This window comes from Athene noctua, chromosome 3, assembly GCF_965140245.1.
Source record: "Athene noctua chromosome 3, bAthNoc1.hap1.1, whole genome shotgun sequence".
Taxonomy (NCBI): Eukaryota; Metazoa; Chordata; class Aves; order Strigiformes; family Strigidae; genus Athene; species Athene noctua.
The window spans coordinates 9148015-9166576 of NC_134039.1; the positions used below are offsets into that span (position 1 = coordinate 9148015).

Sequence of the window (18562 nt, forward strand, 5' to 3'; positions counted from 1 at the left end):
ATAAAACACTCACACACGCTTGACGTTTCTAACGTGTTTTCCTGAACATGTGATTACAAAGGTAATTTACAATAAAGAAATCAAATAAACAAGAAATTAAAGCACAATACATTTATACATAGTATTTGAAAGGGTTTGAATGATTATCAGGTTCCAAAACATTAAGACTTTAAAACATCGCTTTTAATGATCTATCTCATCCCTCTTTCTCTCTGCCTCAGCCAACTGGTGCCCAGGGACAGAGCGGACTTTAGGTTTTGATATTGAAGGATGTAGGGCACAAAGAGTGCAGGGCCACCAGGCAGCAACTGCAGAGTGATGCTCTCATACTGTAAATGGGACTTGTCCCTCCTGAGTACTGAAAGCCCACATGATAGTTGGTACAACAGGAGGTGCTACAGCCAGAAGGTCTTAGAGGAGGCAGAATGCTGCTCCAGTATCTCCTCTTTATTCCTGTCTGAGAGACAGTATTGACATACCCAAAGGCTTCATCATCATGAGGTTCTGCAAAATCAAGTTCTTTCATTAAATGTTTTTTATTAACTCCGTGCTCCACCTTCCTGCACAGAGACTCCATATGAGACAAAAGGATGACAGAGTTCGGATCACTTGGAGTTAAGTCCACTGTGATACCAGTATCACTGATGCTTCCAAGAGAAAACTCACCCAATTCCTTCAGTGAAGAAGGTGGGTTTAGAGGACAGGCATTTTGAGCTCTGAAGATGTTCTGAATGAGGTGCTCCACGTCTAGGCTATAAGGCACCACATCAGCCTGGATGGCCTGTTCCACCATCACATTGCTGATTTTCTCCTCCTCCTGGAAAGAAGTTAGTTTTTCATCCAGAACATTTTCAAGCAGAACTGGAGGGAGCTGGATCACCCAATTCAGAGGCTGTGGTGGTCAAACTCTCTTCAGATTAATCAGTCCCATTAGCTGTGTCCTTATTAAAAAGCAGCCCACCGTCTGCCACCTCCTCCAGAGCCTCTGTGGTGAGGCCATCTGGCATCATGGCACACAATGCTAATGGTCACAGGTGTACTCCAGGCACTGCTCATCTCTCACGGTGCTGTTCTGAGCCATCCCCATGCTCTGGAGCAAAGCTTCCAGTTTTCAATGCTTATGTCTATGAAGTTTTTCTGAATTTTGTCTTTATCAACCAAGCCGTTTTTCTTGCTTTCAGTAACCTGCTTGAGTTCTTTAATTTCCCTTCTTGCTTCCACGAAGGCCAGCTCCAACTCCACATGGTTACATTCTTCTTCAATCGAGTCTTCCTTCATCTGTTCCAGTTGAACCTTGAGTTCTTCTATTTCTGTTTCCCTCTAGCTAAATAAAAATGTTGTAACACTGCTGCTGACTGGTCAGTTAAAGAGTCAATGCAACTGGGATGGCCATACTGTGGAGATGCTCCTAGAAGGAAGCCAGTTCCTCCATGCACCATTTACTGCTGCCTCTGAGAGAGCTGGCAGAGATGTAACCAGCTGCTGAGTCACGCTGGCTGAGCACTAACTGGACTCCCTGACCTCACCACACAGCCAGCAGCCTTGTGGGCTGTGCCGTAATCCTGCACATTTTGAGGTGCAAGTGGTGGCCTCTAGGTCAGGTCCAAACAGTACAGCACTTAACGTCTCACCTATTGCCTCAGCCTTGGAGGGAATGGGGGATGGCTCCCTGGATGCGTCCCCCACGCCTGCCAGCAGCTTGGCACATGCAGCCAGAGCCAACACAGGCCACAGGCAGCAGGACAGCTTGGGGCTGCAGGCACCTGGCTTGCTTTGCACCCACCCAGCCCTGCGTGGAGACAGGGGCTGCTGCCTCAACCTGCAAGCAAGTGGGGAGAGGGGGCCCCCATGTGAGATCCAGCCCTCACAGATGTAGAAGTTGGGCAATCTGGAGCTGGACAAGGGGTCCCTGGGGCTCCATCCAGCCCCACCTTTGTGCTCGCTTGGGTTTTGTATGCTGGAGAGCCAGCTCTCAGAGTGCAGCTTTAGTAGAAGAGACAACATCTATTCCTGTGTCTGTTCCATTGTCACTTCTTTGCTTAGCGTCCATACAAAGGGCTATGGTGAAAAATTCAATATCCAATTAACAAAAACACAAGCGGGCACACTGGTTTGTATAAGAGCTTTTCTTTCACTACAGGAGAAGCGGGACATTGCTAATCATATTTCACTGAATGAAGTACAACAGGAGATTAAGGAAACACATGCTTGCGTAGAAAGTGTTTTATGTATAAAAGGTCTCGATGCTGAATTAGACTGATAAAAAATTAGCCTTTAAAAATATTCTGTTGAGAAAGTTCAAAAAAAGATAAAAGAGACAGCCATATCCAGAACTAAACTGCATGGTACATATTCACTGAGCACGCTATGAAACCTGAAACACCAGAAGACAACCTAATCAGACTGATCACATTTCAAATTTTTCGTGAAAACTTTATGTGGTCAAGAAAAGATTCAGGATTACCACCCCTAAATGCTCCGGAATTATTCTTTCTAACTCTGATTTCTGAAGTGAAACACACATTTCTCTTAAGTTTGCTCTCAGATTCCTTCATCTTTGCTTTCAAATGCTGTATTGTAACTTCCTTCTGTTGCAGAGGACTCAAATACTGCACTCAATTTTGTGGCTTGATGCTGTGATTGTCAACACAAGAAATGTATCTCTCTGCCTGAAAAGGAAAAAACCCAAACCATCTCGTAACATCACTCCTACAGTTCTTCAGTCCTGGTGAAAAGAAAAAGACTGATGGATACAGAGAGAAAGATACAAATAGACTGATACAAAGCTTGACTCATTTGGGGCTCCCCAGTGTCTGCATAAGTGACTCCCTCTGGCAAAAAGTACTTGAGGAAAAGGCTGATTTGTGGCTATAGTGCAAAGTTTACTATTTACTATACTTGGTTTCAGTGCCATTACATCAAACGAGACATTTAACTTTAAACTACCCAGACATCCCCTCACACAAAATGGGTGGTGTGCCCCAGAGCAGGCAGCCAAGCCACTGCCAAGGGCACCCAGCTCCAGTGTTGACAAAGGGCCCTTTTCACGGGAAGCAGGTAGGCTGGCTCTAGACTTGTAGGATAGAATCCATTATTCCAGACGTAAGGGCTACAGCTGGAGGGAAACCAACATGGTTAAAGCATATTGGATTATCCTCATCGTGCAACACATTACATATCTTATTTTACAGAGAGAACAAAGTTCTCTAAACACTAAAACAGATAGGGAACTGTGAGTAGCCAGGAAGAAAGAAAAGTCCTGAAGTCATCAGCACATTCTGTCACTGACTCTGGGGCTCTCAGTCTGAATTACATGATCTTGGGAAACCTCGGCTGTTTTCACATTTCTCTGTGGATGGCACAGGTCCCATTGACTCCATCAGACCATCCACATTCCCTGAACCTCCAGCTACATTAAGTAATGAGAGGACTACAGCCTGGACCGTGACAAAAGAACCACGTTTCAGCTTTCCCCAGCCAGGCCTGCAGAAAGATGCCCGTGCATGGAGGTTTTTGATAAGACTGCTTTCATGCTCCTCAGCAAGCGGCCTGAGGGACCACAGAGTGCAGTGAAAACAGATTTTGTTTGAGCCACTGTTCTTTTCTGCCTTTGGCAAACTGGGTGCTTCAGCCGTCATTGTCAGCTATTCATTTGCTTAGATATAGTTCAAAGCCCACTGGGAGCAGGCTAAAATGGTAGTAAAACTGACAAAGAAAAGCATGGCCTTTCCCTTGTTCCTTCCAGTTTCCCTCAGACAGATCTACCATTCTTCTCCCACTCTGTATTAAAAAATCTGACTGTCAACTGTGTGCTTGAAGGCAATCGATACTTGCACTGCCCAGCAGCTGCCAGAGGGTTGGGGTGCTCTGGGGACAGATTCTTGACGTGCATTCCCCGCCTGCTCACTTGGTTTGTCTTCCCTCACTACTCTGCTGATGGCTTCATCCTCTCATGGAAGTTGTTCTTCCAAACTGTAATGAAAGGGCTGGTCTGTAAAAAAATAGGGGAAAAGCAAATCCATCCAGCAAAAGAAAAGGCTTGAACATAAACATCTAAATACCACAGGATTATGAAGCAAAATCTCTTCTCAAAATTGTCTGACTTGGTTTCCTCCCTTCTCTGAAAATGCAACAGTTTATAAGTAACAGATGGTTGAGTGGCTGCTGCAAATCTTCATCATGTCCCTGCGGTTTGAGTGATTTTAATAATTACTTTGCAATGAAGTGCAGGGCTGTGGTTTGTGACAACACTGAAATGTTTCATAGCAAGTCAAGTCAAACAGTTGAAAGTGAACATATTGCAAAGGAGACATCTCTTTCCACTTTGTACAGCACAATATCAACTCTTGTGTGAGGCAGAATTTGCAGACTGTGTAACACAGCAATGCATTTGAAGGACCACTGTTAGAGAGGACTTCTGTCCAATTAAGTAGGTCAGTAGGCTCTAATTTAAAGTTACATTTAAATGCACAATAATATATAAAATGATACATAATCTTACTGCAAGGAAGGTGATTTTAGACCTTCATGTTATACTTAGTATTGTTTTTCCCCCCTGCAAGTACTTTTACTTGTTTGATTTAATCTAGAGAGCGCTTAAGTAACATTTAATTTTCTAATAGTCTCATGACACAGATAGTAAACTGCTTATTAAGCATCATTCAGCGGATCTGCACACCGGGGCACACTGCAACCTTGCAGACGTCTTTGTGACTTAAGCATATGGGTGTCCTGATGACAGCCCTCCTGCCAGCCCTTCCAGAAAGGTCAGGAAAGCAGCTCTGTCCATTTGAACTCTTTCCACCTACTCCAGAAAATGTAACCAGCAGGGATTGGTGGGCAGAGCACAACATGCACCGCTCCACCCAAACGCCCCCATATCCACAAGCTGTCTGGATTTGCACTTCAGACAGGATAGGGAGAAATCTTACAGAAATCTTTTATGAAGGGTGCATTTACATAGATAATCAGGATTTTTTTAAAAAAATTGCATATAGTTTTATTTCTATAAATGTTGGGCAAGGGTGTTTAAGAAAAAAGCATCAAAGACAATATTGTCTACTTCTTCCTACAAAAAATAAGGTCATGATCTGGAAAGGTATATTCTGAGCTGACAGTTTATTACAAAGACAAAACAGTGAAAAGATGAAAAGGTTAAGGTTATCTGGTTAGAAGTACTGCTGTTAACTAACATACACCCAGTTGTCTGCTCCTCCACTCCAACCAATGCCTTTTCTGTCTTACCTGATGGTACTCCCATACTTGTTATGAATAAACAACAAAAGAAAACCAGTTGGCTGATCTGGCATATTGACAAATTTTTGTTCCCCAAATACAGCTTTTTTTTCTTCTTTCTCATATCACAGTTCTTATCAGAGTAAGTGCTGACCAAGAGCATAGCGGTACCCAAATTAACACTCACAATACTGATACTGTATGTATTAGCTACAAGATCTTACATAGTATTCTGTCTCTGCACTAGCAACACTTGCACTATCCAGGAAAAACTGCTTTGCTTACTTGTAAGAAAAATAAGATATTTTCCTTCCAGCAGCAGACACCTGGACTTCACGTACTGAAATACTGCCCTTGCTCCTTGAAGAGCTAAAATCGACTTCACTCACTGGAAAGGAAAAGGAAAGAGTGAAAACATGATAGAAATTAGAACTCAAAGACTGTTTTCAAAATAACAATGAATCACAAAAATAGGAAAAGTGGAAAAATGGGAAAAGTTCAAGAATATCTGTGACAGGAACACTGAGAGCTGAGCAGCAGAACCGGATGCCTGAAACTCAGGATGCATATGAGCTTATTAAAACTTAGTCAACCCTGCAGCCCCAGGATGAAAAGCAAAATTTGCCATAAGCTATTCCATTATTTACTAGAACTCACACCTTGAAACTACTAAAAAAAACTAATAGACTTCAAGTGTCACCTACTGAAAAGAACAGTAAACCCCTGCCCAGTATATTGATTGGTTGCCTCAACTATATTCTTATAGTAATAAAGCCAAGTCTGAGGGCAATGCATTTCAAGTTATGACTGCTGTCTTTTGCTGCTTTTTTCCCCCAGTAGCACCCTCATCATTAAGAAACATTAATGACAGACATGAAGCCTGTGCTTTTTCTGCCTATTAATCCTTGAGGCTCTGCAGTCACGCTGCATTCTGCCAATTCCAGCAAACACTCACAGCCTGCCAAGTGCCCGGATGTCAAAGCCAACAGCTTACTATTACTTACAGAGTTTCAGAAGGGAGGAACAGGAGACCTGTAATGAAGTGCCTCAGTGTGGAAGCAAGACAAGGCTCATAATACTAATAAAATATGAAACTCTATAGGTTTTTCATTTCTTTTAAATATATTTTATGCAACAGCATATCTAAAGATACACTACTATAAAGTAGGTTACATTATCTCCCCATCAGACCATCTGGGACATGCACCTCATCCAGCAGTAAGAACTGGATGAGTCTTCCCATCCTCTCAGTTTATCACGGCCCTCTCCAGATCCTCCATAAATCCACCCATTACGATGCCTGCCTGTTGTCATTACCCCCTGCTACGTGGTGGAATCCAAACAGGCTTGAGTTTCCCACAGCTACCACCTCCAGCAGGAGACCCTACCCAAGCCCCACACCCAACACAACTAAGCTCTACGGTCTGAAGTTTGGAGCAAAGTTGGGCAACGTCTACCTAGTTGTTCTTCCAGATGCTGGTTTTTATTTTACTTTCTTAACTGTGGTGTATTTATTGGAACAGGGACTGGACATGCATTTCTCCCGTCTCCTTGGCTCTTCCTGAGCTCAGACTCATAACGTCAGATAAGAACAAAACCAGAATCAAGGCATCTAAAGAACAACTTCCGCAGGATTTAGATATCTAGGCACATAACAGCAAGTAAAATAACACTGTTTAAACAGGCTAAGTATTCAAAATGCCACTGCTATCTGCAAAAACCTGCTTAGTTGTTTGAGGTCGAGCTTCTACTCTTGAGCCCAGCAACCACCAACTTACCCGATGTCCTTATACCATAGGGAAATCAAATAAGTGCGATTTGTATGACTAAGATAAAGACATTCCCTTAGCTTTCTAGGCCTGTCACAAACTGTTCATAAACAAGAAACTGTTCGTAAAGAGGATGTCTCAAACAACTCAAGTGGGATGTCCTGTGGGGGAGAAGCAGAGCGAGCTCTGCAGAGGTGGGGCAGTGGGCTGTTTCTTTCCCCCTCCCTCCTATTGTTGCGCAGAGACAGAATTTGCCTAACTGTGCATGTACAAGACAGAGAAAATGAGAACCTTCTGAAACAACCTAATTCATATGCACAAGAAAGACTATATAAAGGCAATACCTCACATGTATCTTTGTTGACCCATCACCTACAGACCAAGCCAGCTACTCTGCGACAATACGGGATCCAAAGGTGGTGATTCCCCTTTTCCTTTCCCCTCCTCCTCTCTTTTCTCTTTCCTCTTTTTACTCTCTCTCTCTCTTTCTTACATATATTCATGTGTATAAGGTTTGCACAAATCGAATTGGGATCAGTTGATCATTGATGGGTTATTAAGAAAACAGTATTATCACCAAAGTGCCTTTATTTATTCCCTGGACAGTTATCAGCTGATTGTTGCCAAATTGTCTCCACTCACTTATTAAAGGGGTCAGTTAATAAGGTCATCAGCACAATTGTTCTTCTGAGTCATTGTCCACCCGGCCTGCCCTGCGTCTCTCCAAGCAGAATCTGACTCTTTCACCGTCATGCAGGCTCCCAGGGAATTCAAAAGATTCACCCTCCTCATAACCCACTGCATGGGATGACACAATGCCTACATATAAATACAGATATATAAGCAGAAGGAATATATAGACATATCCACTCAATATTGCTCAAAAGTTATTAAAAGTAAGCACTCTGAGGGATACAAAAATTTTTAGGTGAGTAATTTGGTCAGCAAAAACCAAAGTTCAGAGAATACTGAAACTGCTTACGATTTGAAGTAAACATGGCCAGAAAATGGAAAACTAGAATTTTCTACTTTGTGTCTGAAATGACACTTCAGTTTTGAAAACTGTCACGTTTCTCTATTCTTTTAAAAAAGGTGTAAACCCATTTAAAAGTCTCCCCAAACATTCTAAATATTTTAGATTGATTATCATCTTTGTTCAGTATGAAACAAAGGTTTTCTTTAATGTTTTGATTGGACAGCAACCCCCAAATCAGTTATTTGCATAGCTCCACTTTGAATATTGTAAGATGGCAGACAAAAAAGAAATAGGGGATGTAAAGAAAAGTAGAAAACTAAATAATCTATCAATTCTTGAGTAAACATTGATCAGAAAACAGTTCAAATCCCAGGATTCTCATTTTAAAATAATAACACAGAGGAATTCTAAAAAAGCTGAACAATAATGGTAACAGGATTACAGGGCACTGTTTATGAAAGGAGATTAAAGGAATGCAATTTGTATATTCTAAAATTAAAATAAATACTGGCAACACTGTTTATCATGGGAGGAGGAATATAGCTGGAAAACTGTAAAGAAAACCATGTAACAGCAACACAGGATTCTGGCTGCAAAGCATGTTATTTCATAAAAATTTACTTGAAATAAAAACTTATGGTTGGTGGGAGTTGTGTATAGTAAAATGTAGCTGGAATAGGTTCAGAATAGTTTAACCAGAGAATCAGAAAGCTATTTTAAACATTGGCATAAATAATAGAGATTGTAATTTAAAAGAACTCTCTTAAGGAAAGATTCTTAATGGCCTCTTTCACATGAACAGTATTTTCTTCTGTGGAGGTGAAGAGGCTAAAAACCACAGAAAACAGTCAGGAAAAGCAGAAAATTCACTTCAGTAAATACACAAATTGCAAAGCATAATCTAGCTTGACCTCACATATATCTTAAAACAAATACTTAAGAGTGTACAGTGTATATAGCATCGGCTTCTCTTTTTGACTCATATTTGATACTGGATTAGCAAAGGAGAGAAAAAAAATGATTGAATTGTTACCATAAATTTGGTGTCAAAAGAAGCCCCTAAGACTTAGTCTGAAGTTTTAGAAGACAGGCATTCTATATAGCAGCGCTGATGCATGGGAGATCATTCCACCTAACAGCCATGCTGAAAGACAAAAGCACATTTATTATATACAATAAAAGAAATCAATATTCATGTAATTTCCGAGAAGTACACACCTATTTTCAGAGGATCTAATGCATATATTAATGCATTGCACAAGCGTACTAAAATTCAGGGAAGGATCTCTGAAGGGCTTCCATGGGGATTTTCCGTGGTCTCTGGTGGTCCCTAGTGGTGATTGAAGGGTGTCTCTTAATGTCCTTTCTATGAACTCTGAGGTTTTTTTCATATATGGCCTTGTCTTGGCTCATTGCTCAGTCTGTAAAGTTTCTCAGCTTTCTTATCTTTGACTACCACAGATGTCTGTTGGTTTCTCTGCCCTCCCTGGGATGTACCCATCATAGTGGCAAAAATTATGTCCTTGGTGCATTCTTGTCTGAAGCTCCTTACAACAATTAGTACCAACTGCTTGCAGGCATCAGCTAGGAGGCATCAGAATATACAAAAATAAAATTTTTTGACTAAAGATCACAGCTATTGCCATCTTCCATACCTGCCTCAACTCTGACCTCTAGACTGCAGTACCCTTCTCACAGCACATCTTTTCCAGAGGCAGGAGCACATCCCCACAATACCCCAGACATCTGCATCTCTACCAACAGGCGTTTGGAGCTAAAAGACAAATCGGCTGGCACTGGTCTCACCCCATCCACCAGCCTGGTGGCTCAGACACTCCCTGCACAATCCCATATCTGCATCCCCCCCCACTCACTGGGATCTGCAGCTGGAGCCATGGCTCTCTCACAGGCCAAGCTCAAGGCAAAGCTCGGGACTGCAGGCATCCCGAGGCAAGAATCTCCCTTTAATGGTGGGCACCCCGCTTTCTGTATTCTGGAGCTGTATCAGGACAATTAATGGACCAGCAGGAGAGGGAGAAAGGAGTGCCTTCTGGGTGCCTGATGGGAACTTGGCTTCAAACCCCCAATACAACAGTTACTAAATTACACAAAGTGGAAGAGCTTCCCAGGAGCAGACTTCCTGCATCCCCTCAGCCTGCTATCAGGAGACACTTCCTTTGTGAGACTCTTCCAAAAGAGGCAAACAGACCTAAACAGAAGTTCCTTTTCCCTTTACTGAACTAAGTAAAAGGGATGTCCTTTTATTTTCTTTGTGAGGAAGGAGATAAGTACCTAACTGCAGATGATTTGTGCCTGAGACCCTGAACTGCAGCTGGCCTGTGTAGCTACTGCAGTAGCCATGTCAGTGGGCACTCCTGCCTGCCCCCCCCAAGGGGTCTTCTTGCGCACCCCACTTTGGAGACAAATCATCTACACTTATCTGAACTGCCACATCATTTACTGATTTTCCTCTGCTTTTCTTCTTTTTTATTTCTGTCTTTCTTTTCCTTCTCTGCTTTCAGCTGAGGCTTTCTGGTTTTGCCACCATTCCATCAATCTGCAACTTTATGATAAATGTGGGTCTATGCTGGGTTTCCCTGGTTGCTCTTTACAAGAAGCTGGATGTACAAAAAGCCTCTGGGAGGCAGTGTGTTCTGTGAAGAGAAAAAGGGAAAAAGAAACAGGGGTGTTAAGAGCAACAGTGCCGTCAATGGATCTCCCCCTGCCAGCCCTGCTCCTGCTCCTGCTCAGAAACAAGCTCTCAAAGGCAGGTGGGAGCATCTGCTGCCACCTGAGGCTCACTGATGGGGAGGCTGGGGACGTGGGAAGGGGGAAGGCACCTGGCCTCCTCTGTATCCTGAGATCCTCTGCATCTCCCTTCCCTCTGCCGCTTGCTCTGTGCTGAAACAGGCCAGGGAGGTGCAATCCCACCAAGGCCCCGCTCTCTGCTCTGCCTACCTTCCTCCTGGCAGGCGGGAGAGCACTGGGCAAGAAGGGGCGTGCTATGCTCGGAGGAGAGGACACTGTCCAGCCTGTGGGCAGGTCACAGGATGGAGTGATGGTGCTGACCCACAGCTCTTGCCACCAGTCATCCCTGTTTCTCCACAGCAGCAAGACAACAAAGTTGCTTGGGTAGAATGGCCATGTGTCTGCCTGGCTCTGCGGAAGGCAGTGGTTGCAGCCAGGGATCCCTCAGGACTCGTGCTCCCACAGGCGTGACCCTGCCCTCGCTCTCCTTTTGCTACCATCACTGCATGCCACTCAGTTCTCCCAACACTGCCAGGAAAAGAGGAGAATACTGGTTATGAAACCACCCTAGTCAGGGCCTTACAGAAACACCTCTGCCCAGCAGCTCTGCAGGGCACTGCCCACCTCCCACCCCTGAAAAGGCACTGTTGTAAAAGGAACAAGCTCTAGAAAACTCTTTTCTCTTAGGATATTATTATTAGCAGGAATAATTAATAAATAGATATTGTTTTATAGGTTTAATTAATAGAGCACAGGTGCTCTAGGAACAATACTGACAGTTTAAGCAACTTAGAAAGGCTAAGTAATGAAGAGCTAGACATAGATTAAGTATATGTTAAATAGAACATTTTGAGTCTTTTCTCAGAAGTCTAAAAGTGAATTATGATTAAGATTGTTCAGAAGATAATTAACTATGATGACCAAAGACTGTGTCAGTGAATAGTAGTGTCCAAAGAGGAATTAGGACGAAACGAAGCTGAAACTGTGGAATACTATGGATTTTTGAAATTGATGATGAACTGAGAGTTGAAAGTTCCTGGAAAATCCCCAAAGACTCTTTGTATTGTATGTTGTATCATAAATATAGAGCACACTTTTTGTTAGCTCTTGCCACTCACTGAGGTGATGGCCCAGCTCTGAGTTGTTAATAAAGCAAGCCTAGAGATACCCAGTCTGGTGAAATCCTTTAACACTGTTAGGGATGAGTGTGGAAACGGGGTCGTCAGGGAGAAAGTCTTGCACCCAGTTGTGACAGAGGACTGTGGGCAAGATGCAGCAGTTCTGCTCAGTTCAGCTCTGTTCCCCTCCTGAGGGGAACCACTGATGTCTAGCAAGCCCAGCCCTGTGTTCGAGCTTTGGTTTCAGGAATCTGATCCACACTGTGGGCTGGAGCAGCGCTGCCCTGGACTGAGGGAAGAATCCCTGAGGTTGGTCCCCAGCTTCACAGGAAGGAAGGAAGGAAACTGGCACTGATGATTTCTGCTATGATACCTGCAAAATAGTGTCAGGAGGGTTGGCAGCGCAAAAGAACCCCAAAATCCTGCTGCCCCAATCCTCTTTGCAGGTGTAGGTCTTGGTAGAGCTCTGCACATCAGTGGTGGCACCTGTAAGGGAGGGAGAACAGATTACTGCAAGAGGCTGCAGACTAGGAGGACTTGGTGCTCAAACACTATTTCTGGTGTCGCTGGCCAGCTCCACATCAGTTGGTCCCATTCTCGTCACCAGGCTGGTAGGTGTTCACAGCTGTGCAGGGCAGTGACGGCATCCCTGTTCCTGGTGACTGCTGCTCTCACAGTGCCACAAGGAGAAGGTCTGAGGGGCTGGGAGACAACATGTGCCCAGGGGAATAACAGCAGAGCAAAGCTGAGGGCTTGCTGCATGGGCAGCAAAGGGAGACCCAGCCGTTCCCTTTCCAAAGGCAGTGGAGAGGAAGAGAGCCCCTTCATCAGCAGAGGAACATGTGCTGGGGCAGCACCAGAGGCAGCCATGCAGAGGCCAAGAGCAGGACTGGGAGGGAGTCTGAGAGAGCCATGCTGCCACAGCCTTGCTCGACAACTCCATGAAGCATTTAAGCTCCTACACTTTGGAGACCAGTGCCCGGAGCAGCCTCCTCTGGAGAGTGCTACAGACAAGCGCAGGGCAAGGAGATGGGGCTGCTTTCCAGGGCCCAGTCAGACGTCTTGGCGTAGACTACTTCCAAAGCCGTCATGGACACTGCCTGGTTCACTTCCTGAACTTCCTCGGAGAGATGTGAATGAACATAGAAGAGGACCATGTCAGCAGGCAGGCCAGAGTGGCTACTAGCACCCACAGAGGCAAAGGGTACCTATGAGAGATGCAAGTCAAGTCTTGTCCACAGAGCTGAGCAATGCTCTGCTGCTGGTGCAAGCCATAAGGACTGAGGAACAGTATCTGTGGCCGCAGCCACAGCCCTGAGGTGGGTTGATGAAGGTCCACACCCCCTTGTCCCCATGCTCTCCAGGTCAGCCTGGAGATGGGCTCAGGCCCCAGCGGCAATGGTTTACTCCGTCAGCAGGCCTGGGCCTTACCACTGCTTCAGGAGCCCGGCCAGGGCAGCTACAGGCACTGGCGTGCCGAGGGAAGGCTCTCGGGAGTCCTCCGCTGCCTTAAGTTGCCCAGTTACACTGGGCCTGGAGAAGGGCCTGCACAGGCAGAAGCTCACCGAGCAAGCCCCTGGCAAAGGCTGAGCCCACCCACAACCCCAAGGAGTGCTTTCTCAGGGGTTCTGCCCAGCCAAGCCTCCTTCCCCAAAACTCAGTGTCACCTTCTTTGCACTGCTGATCTCCAACCTCAGTCGAGCCACCTCCTCCAGGAGAAGCTGCATCTTTTGGGTTTGCTCTGCCAACTAAGCCTGCAAATCCCTGCAGGAAGAGGAAGGCCGCTCTTGTCAGAGAGCTGCCCATGCCCTCTGGGGAGCGTCTGAGCTCAGGAAGGAGCAGAGAGATGTGTGCTTTCTCTGCTTTGCACCGCCTTCCTTTCCTCACCAGGTGGAGCAAAAGGCAAAGGCTGGAGGGAAGTACGGGAGCCCTGGCTGTCAGGAAAATGAGTGCAGGCAGCACAAGGCCAGCCAGCGCTTCTGCACAGAACCAGCTCCAGCTCAGGAAACGTCTCTTACCTCTGGGTCTCCAGCTGCACTGCAAACACACTTGTCAGCTCCTGAAAAGGAAAAACACTCCATTAGAGTCTCCACTGCCAGAGCTGTGGGGCTTCCCAGGAGAGACTTCCCTAGGAAGACATGGCAAAAGCTGCTGCTTCTTTGGGTCACCCTGCATGAAAGCAGAAGGACCCGTGACTTACCCAGCCACTGTCAGCAGTGCTCTCTTGCAGGAAGCGCCCATCCTGCCAGAGTCACTGACCATCAGTCCGTTTGCCCGCATTGTCCACACCGGCCACAAGGTCCTGCAGTAACCAGCAGCTGCAATTCACACCACAAAGAGAGTTATTTGACCAGGGTTGCCAGCGATGTCTGCAGACATCTTGTCTCCTTCCTGTTGCCTTTGGGGTGGGGGAGCAGGTTAGCTGAGGAGGTGGGGAACATGGGGCGCAGAAAGAGGACATGCCTCTGACCCGGAGCCATCACCCCAGGCAGGCTTGAGGGGACTGTGCAGTCTTCACCTTCAGGTGTGCTCAGTGCCCCAGAGCTGTTCCTCATTTCCCCTCACTTCTTCGGAGAGCACCAAGACGAGGCTGCACGGGCTAGGAGAGGGGCCTCTCCATCAGTAATCCCCCTGCGTGGCACCCCTGGAAAAGCCCAGTTCATGCTTCAAAATGCCTATGCCCTTTTCTCGCAGACTTGCAGACTAGGCAAGCCGTTTGCTCCAGCGGCCAGAGCAGCAGCATGTCTGGGAGACTACCAGTTCTACTGGTAGTCCAAAAGCAAGTCCTAGTCAAAAACATACTCAGGAAGCACCTGGGTCACGGGAGTTTCCACACAGACTGGCCCAGAAGAAAAGCTGGCAGCCAGCGTGTTTGCTCATGCAAATACACCAAGAGCCACTGGGAGCAGTAAGAAGGCAGCTTGCAAGAACCTCTTCTTCTGCAGGGCTATCTTTTGCTTGAAAAAGAGGGAGTCCTGTGTCTATCAGCAAGCCAAGTCTTGAGCAAAGCTCTTCACATGTGTATTTCCGTTTTCAGGCTGAAAAGCCACTGTTTGGGAAGCCGGCTGCTGACAGAGAGCTGACAGAGCAGCACCCAGGAGGAACACAATTTCCATCTGCACCGTTCAACACTGCTGGCAGCTCTTCCCCAAAGGGAGGGCTCCGGGCGCACCTTCCAAAATGGAATGAAAATAATTGCAGGAAGTGAAGAGGTTGAGCAAATGAAGACCACTTTTCCGCAGTATTTCCAGGGTGGGCCTTGCTCTCTCTTTGGCTGAGCAAGCAATTCTCACTTGAGATCACACAGCTATCTCGTAGGGGGTGTCTCTCTGCATGGCTCTGAAGGGCGGGAGCCTTGTCCTGTCTGGCTGTCCTCCCAGAGACCCCTCCCACACCTGCACAGGCTCTTGCCTGGGCTGAGGAAAATCCTTCCCCTGCGGAGACATGGCTCTGCACCCAAGCATCTGGCTATGCAGCAGTTTGTCCTACCATGGCCAAAGTTCGGTCCTCTGGCAAACGCCCGGGAGTGAAGCTGCCGAGGGGCTTTGCTCTAGCTTTTCCCTGAGAATGGCCACAGCGTGAGCAGTTCCTGAGCTTCCATGCCCAAGTGGGAGTCCCAGGCTGCTGGCTGGGGAACACCCCCTGGTCTCCCTTTGGCTTGCACTAGCCCTCAGACATCCCCTTTCTCCCCATCTCCATCCACAGCAGAAACACGTAGTATGTACATGGCAAAGATGGATGTGCTCAGCAGGTATCTCTCCCCAGGGAGACTGGGGCACCTGCCAGATGGCAAGCAAAGCTGAAGACTGCACCTGGACAACGAAACCAGTTAGGCCTGTCTCTTGAGGTGTCTTGTTGAGGATCCCCATCCATGCATGTTTTATCTCCTTGTAGGGAGGTGGGCATTGAGTCCTACGGGGTCCCTCCCTGAGGCAAAGAGCAGGGCAGCATCCACTTCTCCTGCCACTTGGCAGGACATTTGGCAAGAGCTTTGTCACAGCGCAGCTTTCTGGGTTCACCCCCCAGGACTTCCCAGCAAGCAACAGTGCTGAACTTACTTGCAAGTGCTGTGGCCTTGTTGTGCTTTGCAGGCCCTGGAGTGACAGGGCTGGGAGTCGATGGCGATAACAGTATCTCCAGATCCACCTCCAGGCAGTGGTTCCTATGGGAGGAAAAAGAAAGAGAGAAATGCCAATTGCCGAGCTTCCCCACACTGTGTGAGCCCAGGCCTCAGGAAGCCTCCCAGGGGCACCCCTGCTGCAGTGAGAGAGGGCAACACAGCTGGGCTGCTTCCAGGGGTCCCCCCTCTCCTTTCCCCATCCTTTCCTTTACAGATCTGCAGTGGCAGAAGAGGAAGCAAGCTGGCAGCAGCAGCCCCCCACTGCGGGAAGCCCACCAGCAGCAGAGCACCATTCTCACCCTGGCCCTCCCTGCTCCCTGGCCCCTGGCCCCAACCTGCTCCTCGGCAGGCACCACTCTGTGGCCGTTCACAGAGCGGGCACAGGGTGCTGTTCCCCACTGTGACCCCCCTACTGCTTCCCTGGGTGCTGGTGGTCTCCTGACCCCTCTCCTCCCCGCACAGCTCCCCCTCAGCCAGGCAGGACCATGCCTCAAGGCTCAGGCAGGCCCAGTCTCAGGCCTCAGGGCCTCACTCAGTCCTGTGCCAGTGAAGGCTGGCTGGTTCCTGGGTATAACAATAGCCCATAAATGACGACAGCTTCTGACAGAGGTGTCAGCAGCATCTAAATCATGGCAAGTCTGCCATGCCAAATGGATTGCTTTTTTGTCGACTGCATACCAGTTTTGTCAACTACATATCGTGAATATGCGGTGTATTCTCCCCTCAACTTCATGTGTTATTTTCAGTTCCACTCTGACTCTTCTATGCAGTACAGTCTCTTTTAAAACCCAGGCTGCATGCTATCTGATGAACCAAAATGTAGCTGACCAACTGTAGAAATGCCACTGACTGTCTCACATCTTTAAGGCAGATAGCTTCCTTAGGACAGGGATTATATGATTCCAGAATAATTCCAGGAAATCTGTTTTACTTGTTGGTAGTTGTTAATCCCATCTTGACTGTTGTTTACATATTACATTTCATTTTGGAAAATGTAATATAGAGTAAGATCTTCCTTTCTTTTTTAGATCCCACACAGGCTATATTTCTCCTTTATTTTTGGCATTCCAGCAGTAGCCACCACACTTGTAAATTTCTCATGTTGACCTGTTGTTGTGTCAAGAACCTAAGGTGTGGCACCAGCATTGGCTTCTGTACAGTTGCACGTGGAAGAATGTCAAGGATATAGGTGATGGAGGTCAGTACAGCTATTTCCCAGATTCTTTATGACAAATCCCTTTATGCTTTTTTAAGGCAGGAGAGATGTCTATTTCACGCTGTAGCATATTGTTGCTTATGTTGTCCTTGGCTGGGTTTCTCTGTCACGCACTTTCCCTGTACATGTTCACTTGCAGGACTCTCCACTAGCCATCACGTCGTGTAGATTCATTGCACATGTGCATTCTCACATATAAGCTTCGTAAGCTCACACCCTTTGCTCCCTGCCTTGGGTTGTCTCTCCATGGTGCCAGGAACCTCCCTGCTTGCTATTTACCTCACTCAGGTAATTACTGGGGAACCCCTGCTTGGACACCAAGGTAATAAAAATCTTTTGATCATCTCTGTGTGTATGGTTTTTGAGTATCCAACCCTGCTTGGGTCTGATAAGGTGTTACCACTGGTGGAGGCCAGTCCGGTGTCATTGCCTGGATCTGACAAGTAGTGTAGTTGGCAGGATGCACAAACAGCACTGTTGTGGTTGAAAACGGCAAAAGGGGAAAATGAGAGCTCAGATGGGGCTGCTCATTCATGTGGTACGCCAGAATGGCCCCAGACAGAGTGGTGGGGTTTGATAGATGCTTTGCTTACTAAGTTGGCCAGTCCAGAAGATTGCCCAGAATTGGCAAAGGGGGAAGAAATAACCCCAAGGGACATTGAACTGACTTTATGGAGCCTGCCTTTCCATGACACTTCAGAAACATCATGAAAGTTGGCAGGAAATTTAGGTTGGGCTCTGCTAACCAGAATTAAGGTGTTGGATGATGATGTATTAGCATTATAATAATGGTGAAAGAGCTAGAACATGAAAATGGAGATTTACGGGATGCAAAAACTATAGTGAAAGAGGTTATTACCACCCAAACAGAGAAGAGTTAGGTTTTAACCCATAAAATTGAGCAACTAGTGTTGAGAACAGCGAATAAGCATCAGGGGCAGTATGGGAAGACTCTGGCAACCATTGGACAAGTTCTGACTGTTGTGTTGTGTCCCACACGGAATCCTGAAGAGCAGGATAGTAATATTTGGAGTACTTCTGATTCAGACTCTGAGACTGAATATGAAATGGAACCAGGACCAACCCTTGTGCAAGCTAGACCACTGGTACAAATGTGGGAAAACCAGCAAATAGGTGGTAATGTGATTGATCAGTATAGGACATACACCCTGAAAGAAATATGTGAGCTTCTAATGACATTCCAACAGCAACCCAGTGAGTCTTTGCTAACTTGGATGGTTAGAGCTTGGGATAATGGGGTGGAGTCATTGTCCTTATTGAGGGATGAGCTAAATTTAATGAATGAATCTTTTATCCATGGATGCTCATGTTCAAAATTGTTTGGCTCGGATAACATCTCCGTGTGATGGTGCCGGTAAT

The 18562-nt window shown here is 46.4% G+C and overlaps 1 pseudogene; it reads right to left on the bottom strand.

Moving 5' to 3' along the window:
* Nucleotides 1-250: 250 nt before the first annotated feature.
* Nucleotides 251-17717, bottom strand: LOC141958363 (syntabulin-like; annotated as a pseudogene).
* Nucleotides 17718-18562: the final 845 nt, after the last annotated feature.